This window comes from Etheostoma spectabile, chromosome 17 (assembly GCF_008692095.1).
Source record: "Etheostoma spectabile isolate EspeVRDwgs_2016 chromosome 17, UIUC_Espe_1.0, whole genome shotgun sequence".
Classification (NCBI taxonomy): domain Eukaryota; kingdom Metazoa; phylum Chordata; class Actinopteri; order Perciformes; family Percidae; genus Etheostoma; species Etheostoma spectabile.
Genome location: NC_045749.1, coordinates 12,166,169 through 12,173,387, shown reverse-complemented (window position 1 = coordinate 12,173,387; position 7,219 = coordinate 12,166,169).

Here is a 7,219-nt window from a genome sequence, read left to right as displayed (position 1 = left end):
AAAATCTGTGCCCTTTCTTCTCCAAACTTTGCTAATTTCGGCCAAAAAGTTAAATTTTAACCTCATCGGTCCACAGAACTTGTGTGTAAGGCCTTGCTATATGTTCCTTTGCAAACTTCAAACGAAGATTTTTGTGGTGAGGACATAGAAGAGGTTTTCTTCTGATGACTCTTCCATGAAGACCATATTTGTACAAGTATCTCTTTATAGTTGAAAGGTGTACCACGACTCCAGTGTCTGCCAGGTCTTTCTGGATGGATCGTGCAGTCAAACGTGGGTTTGGACTTGCTTTTCTCACACTCCTGTGAGCTGTTCTGTCTGATATTTTTCTTGGTCTTCCAGATCTTGCTTTAACTTCTACTGTTCCTGATGACTGCCATTTCTTAATTACATTCCGAACAAAGGATATTGGCATCTGAAAACGCTTTGCTATCTTCTTATAGCCTTCTTCTGCTTTGTGAGTGTCAACTATTTTCAGTTTCAGTTTTCTAGACAACTGCTTAGAAGAACCCATGGCGCTGATTGTTGGAGTGAGGTCATATGAGTCTGGGCATTTAAAACCTTAAGATTGACATCACCTGGTCTTTCCAGATGATGATTGAGAACAATCCATGACACTGTCAGGTCTCAGCTTTCCAAAGAGGGCGGTGCATGCTATAAACTCTGCAGGGGGCCCAAACTGTTGTAGACGCCATTTTTTTGTTTTCTGTTATTTTGAAAAAGTATATGATGGAAATGAAATTTAACTTTTTGTGACATATTACACAAATGTCTTATCTGTCATTTGATGCCTTTTGGAGATTTTTCCATCTTTTCTTGGCTTCTTCATGCACATAAATACAAAGTTTTACCTGGGGTGCCCAAACTTTTGAGCCCCACTGTGTATGCTGCGTTAGTCAAGCCAGCCAGCAGCTCTGATACCGCGAGATCAGGCACGGGGCTCCTAGAGGGGGTATTCTGAGAAACAACTCTACTAACACATCTCACACAGTGTTTGGTGTAACAGCTTCTTCAAGCAAAATGAAACAGATTACTGGAGAATTTCTCACGCCTCAGCAGAAATAATACACTGCAAGCCTTTGTTTCCAATTGGCTTTGGTCTGTCTGTGTGTGTCTGCATGAAGGGCTAAAGCCTGGATCATATGACTCACACATGCTCTGTCCCCTCAGGGTCTTTGTCCACAGCCAGATACCTGACCAAAGCCCGACCCTCGTCCTCAGCATGATTCAGAAATATCAAAGTTACCCTGGCAGTGCTTCTAAAATTATTCACAAGAACTTGACATCATTCCTCTGGTGTATTGTTGCAATTTTTCTCCTTCTGTTTCAACATAAAGCCCCCTTTACTCATCCAACCCTAATGTTTAATTAATCATAGTCTGGCTAAATGGTTGTAAATTGTTGGGATCAAGCCTGACATCCAGCGGGTGAGAGATGTGCCGGATGTCCCTCCCCTCTCGCCATCTCCTCTATCGGGACCTAGCGCCGCCCAGGATGGTTGTGATTGATTTTATGAAATACAAACAAGCCATAGCATTTTTTTCCCCCTATCCCCGAATTGATGGGTGCTGTTTCAAGACCATAAATATACCGACCCCAGGCTATGGAGCTAAGTCTGGCAATGCAAGACTGTATGACTCATGAATTGTTCATGCCTCGTTTGCCAAGTAGATGTGTTTTAGCTGTTCAATAAACAATGAAGCTCAAAGTGCATCCAGGATAAATCTGCCAAACAAAACTTTTTGAATAATGCCATTATCTTTGTTTGGGCCCTTTAAAAATGCATCAAGTACTCTGACATCTCTGTCAAGTTCCCAATTAGAGCTCCCCAATCCCAGAGTTGAACGGTCATCACTCTGTGGTAGTTTATTTACATATTTCCATAATGGTCAAATCAGGAGAGTTCAGTGTAGCATGAAACACTTTATTCCCTCAAATTCCAGCTCTCCAGCCTGTGAGCTCATCCAATGCTGAATTCTTTGTCTATAAGCAGAATCAAAATGGCTGGGAAGCAGAGGAATTAGGGCAGAAAACAGCTTCACTGCCGTCTGTTCAGAGCTTCTCTTCTCAGCTCCGTTGCTCAGTTTTTGTCTATTTCTGTGAAATACTTTTCTCCTACTGCAGTCTGGGGGCCGTGGCAGCGCAAACTCCCTCACACCGTGCACTGAAGATGATTATTTAATAGCGCTTTTCTGCACATGCTCAGTAGGAGTATGTCTTTGCAACAGAAAACCCACCTACTGTAGATCATTTATTCAGCCGCCAGCAACCACTTTGAACTTCCTTTTTTTCTTCCGACCTAATGCACTTTGATACAATTTCTAATTGCTGTCCAATATGTTTATTCATCCCCTGCAACAGAGGTACTGTAGCTGAACTCAGACTATAACAAAACCTCTGCATACAGGCAAGATATAATTAATACTAATAACATATATAAATGCAACCATAACATGCTTTAAAAATGACAATATGAACTCATAACACTGCTGTAAGAACATAAAATGAGATTTTGTTCTGCTCATCAAAGTCCAATAAGACTGCTGTGCTTTTCAGAAAAGTTTTATGTAATCTACTTTGTGTACTATGAATGCATGTATTAATTTAGTTTTCTTCTCTTCCCAGTCTGTGTCTATATAAAATAAACAACCTTATGCTCGGAAATGAAGCTCATTAAGGGACCTGAACTTATTGTTTAAAAGAAAATATGCTTAAAATTTAAGCTCCAAATTACTGTTACTGTGGTAAAACACCTTGCGTTTTTGTAATGTAGTTTGGGAGTGCATTTTTTTGGTTGGCTAAACATAAGTGATGTGACCTAAGGTTGACATTTAAAGTTCAGCAACAGTACAATTTTAGTTTTTTAAAAGCATGAATGTTAGTTTTGTTGTCAGAACCTTTAGTTACAATCAACATACAAGGATTTCTTTCTCCATCGACATTCAAAAATCATAAATGGAGAATCAACTGAACGGAAATCAGTGAACTACAAATTTTGCTTATAAGTAATGCTCAGTCGGCTTCTTTCTGCACCTCATTGTTACGTGAATACACTGTAAACACAGCAGATTAAAGCCAACTACCTCCAATAGCAAATACCGCTTCTCAGCCTTAACCTCTAGCATCAGGATTTTATTTTTTTGCAGTGGCTCATTTTCCTCATTTAGCTGAAATGGGAAGCCGAGAGCAATCCTCCCTGGATTATTTAAACAGCCACTTCAAAGGAGAGCAATTATAATCCTACATTATTGATATGGGAAAAAACAGTGAGTAAATGTCATGGAACTGCCACAGACATATTGGGACAAGCAGAATGTGAGTGTATGATAAGTGCTTTTACGTTTGAGGGTTTAATTTCTTTATGTGACATAAAACGGTAGGGTAGAATTAATCTTACACCCTGTTCGAATACACATGAGACATCTACTTGCACCCACATGCACAGTTAAATACTCTCACTTGCTACAATATATTTAGGGATACATGGATATTTGGGCCTATTTGTGCACTTGAGTCATGTATTCCTTTGTATTCTTTCCTAATTCTTTGTATTTTTTTATGAATCACTGGAGCAACTGTTAAAAATATATGAAATGCAGCTCATACCTATACACAAAATAGCTGTAGTGTTGTTTATAGTTTGTATTTTTTGTTAAATGAAACTGTTTTGTGCTCTCACATCTTATAGTAAGTGTGCTGACCCAGATTAGAGCATGCGTGCATGCATGTGTCTGTGTGTGTGTCTGTGTGTATGTGTGTGTGTTTGTAGTTAGTAGTAATTGACAGTAAATTATGCTGCACGTATCCCAGAGAACTCAGTGCAGATGGTTATTTTAGTCAGGCAAAGGCATGGATGTATTAAGAGACAGAGACAGCATGCTGTCATGTTGTGTAAATCCGGCTGCAGGAAAACTCCATCCCTGCAGGTTAATGATGGGACTACTGCATGTTTTGAGAAATGATGAATGAGAACACTGGAGAAAAAATATAAAATTATGTAATGCTCAGCCAAGTAGTGGTGATTTTACATTCTGCAACCCATAACAACTTTCTGTTCATTGCCATCAGCTCTGCATGAATAATACAATTTTATGCGTCAGTGACCTTGGTGGATTCAAAGTTTACTGACCTTTGAAATGTCTGAATCAGGACCACATGCTTTTGTCTTCAGACCTTTAACTCCCTTTTTCAGCTCACTCCCATTATAAATGCATAAGTGTATATATGTATATATATATATATGTATATATATATATATATATATATATAGTTTTCTGACGACTCTGCAGTTGGGTTTCTATTCTGTTGAGTGAGCTGGAAGGAATCAAAATCTGAACGTGGCCAAGACCAGGGAGATGGTGATCAACTTCAGAGAAAAGAAGATGGCTTCAGGGGATGTTGACGTGACGGAAGACTACACGTACCTGGGCATCCATATCAACAACAGACTGAACTGGAAGACCGATACCGAGACTGTCTATAGGAAGGGGATGAGCCGACTATTTCCTGAAGAAGATGAGATCCTTCAACGTGTGCAGACGTCAGTCTGTTGTGGCCAGTGCACTGTACTTTGCTGTAGTCTGCCGGCTCCAGACACCATTGAAGTTGTAGTGAAAAGGACACGTAACCAACTGTTATCCATTAGGGATAAGCCTGATCACCCTTTCCAACACCTACTCGGCCGACAGCAGAGCTCTTATTCTAACAGACTGGTTCGGCTTCGCTGTCACAAGGACAGTTACAGGAAATCTTTCCTGCCCAAAGCAATAACTCTTTACAACACCTCATACTCAGAACACTATCTATTTATCTATCTATCTGTCTATCTGTCTATCTGTCTATCTGTCTGTCTGTCTATCTGTCTGTCTGTCTGTCTGTCTGTCTGCCTGTCTGTCGGCCTATCCGTCCGTCTGGCCTGTGTATGTTCACAATATTGGACCTGTTGAAGGTTAGACAGTGACATGTTGTTGGGGGGTGACTTACAGCTTCCTGCCCCAATGGCAGGATAAAGCTACCAGCATGTTTCTAATATCAAAACCGGTCAAGGACATGGCTGCAGTACAGCACTAAATCACCGCCACACCTTTTCACACTGACACGTGTGTGAGGAAAAAGACACAAAGATGCCTTAGAAAGGATTTTGTCATACTCATTCGCACCATATACAGGAAAATAATATCTCCAATAAATATTTCTTGAATCAAGCAAAGATGAAAAACACAATGAGAGATCTTAGTTGTACAGTTTTTCCTCATCAATTGAATTACACAAAAACTGAAACAAATAACAATTAAGTACAATCCTCACACCACATGGTACATTCAGCACACCACTCAATGTGAGCTGAAAAAGTTGATTACTCAATCAAAAGAAGTAACTTGTGTTTCAAATGTAAATATATCCATTAATGAATAAGTCATTGTCATCAAAACAGAAGGTTACTTTATCACTACTTAGACCGAGGCAGTCAAAATGCTAAGATTACTCTTAAAGTGTGTTAGTTACCCACTATGTAATATTGTCCATTGTAAATTGTTCAGGCAGCTGAATAGTATTGATGTCAGCCATGGCACGTACTAAACTTTCAACAAAACATCTATTTCTCATTGTATGTACACACAAGCCAAACCCAAATACATAAAGAAAATGTGTTGTAAGAAAGATATACAACAGCAAAAATAACATTACTGCATGATAAGTTCAAGAAAAAAGAAAATGTGTTGCAAATGTATCAAGCTTATGGGTCATCCAATCTCTCCTCACTGTCTGGCCACAACATTTTATTGACATCACATTTAATATCCTCCTGTGCAATGCACAATGTTGTTTCCCATCTAGTCTAAGGCGGATTCTCATTTCTCTATCTTACCCCTACCTATAGACAGTTAAAGAAGTAGACCAACAGATCCTGTTGTTCTGGACAGAGACCAGTGAAGGAAAATAGAAGCACTTTTCCGGTGATGGCAGCGTGTCTTTTGGTAGCTGTGCCAAGAGAAATCTCATTCATTCCCAATCAGCAGAGATGGAGAGCGTAGGTAGGCTACTGTAGATGTTAGAAGATCACATTGACACAGGCTAATCACTGCTAACTAACTTACTACTAACTAACTAATTACTAACGTTAACGTTAGTTATTACTTCGTAGTTAGTTGGAAAGCAAGTCGCGTGGTTAAGACAAAATCATTAGCCTATTTTTCCAAAAACGTCTGCTACGGAGCCATAACTGTGAGGTACAAGGTAATGGAGCCTTTTATACATTGTCTTGTTTCTTTAGAAATAAACAACAGACAAATACAGTCTTGAAACGCTTCAGATGTAAAGTTATTCACTGTCAAAGTGGCGCCAAACTGAAGGGCAGTGAATGGAATGCTAACGGCAGGTGATGGCTTCGTAGCATTAAAATGGCGCCATGGGCTCTACACTTAGAGAGGAGAGGCTTACCACCTTGCCCCTACCCCTTACCCCTTCCCCTAGTTTTGCACATTCACGTAAGAGTAAAGGCTGTCCCACTACTCAGATTGATTAAGTGGTAGGGGTAGACGAAGGGGGAGGAAACCTAGGGAGGAAGCACGCTGACTTGGTAGCTATATACATTGCGCAAAAGGCAACAATGGCTGAAAGATTGATCAGAGAGACCAATAAATTTAAGTATTTTCAGCTTAAATAATTGATTTAAAAATTACGGCAGTTAGTTAGTTAGTTACACATGAACTTACAACCATGTTCTTAATTGAAACTTTTAAAAAATTGCTAGCTTGCTATGCTAATGGTAATCGCTAACCGCTAAGTTAACCGTTAACGTACATTGCTGATTTGCACAACAGTCCCGCATTTCTTTGCCTTCAATGGACTCTATACATGTCTTCAGTTTTAAACATTAGCAGAGAATTTTGTTTAATATCAGTGCATAACACTACTTGCTTTAGAGACATCACGACATGCTTTACATATACTGTCCTGTATCACTCAGGGATGCAGGAGGACACCCGGCAGCTGATCAACTTTCGGACTGAAAACAAGCAGAAGTTTCTTAAATCATGTGTTTGTGTTGTAGCCATTCATTGTTGTATTGGTTCTGTATTACTGTAATCATTTGCAATTAATTCCTGTTCATGCACTTGTACATTGTTACTGATGAAAGAAATGTGAGGGAATGGGTTCCTGGCCAACCGGCATCAGACTGATGTGGAATATCAGAATAGCTGTAGTTTGTTTGTTT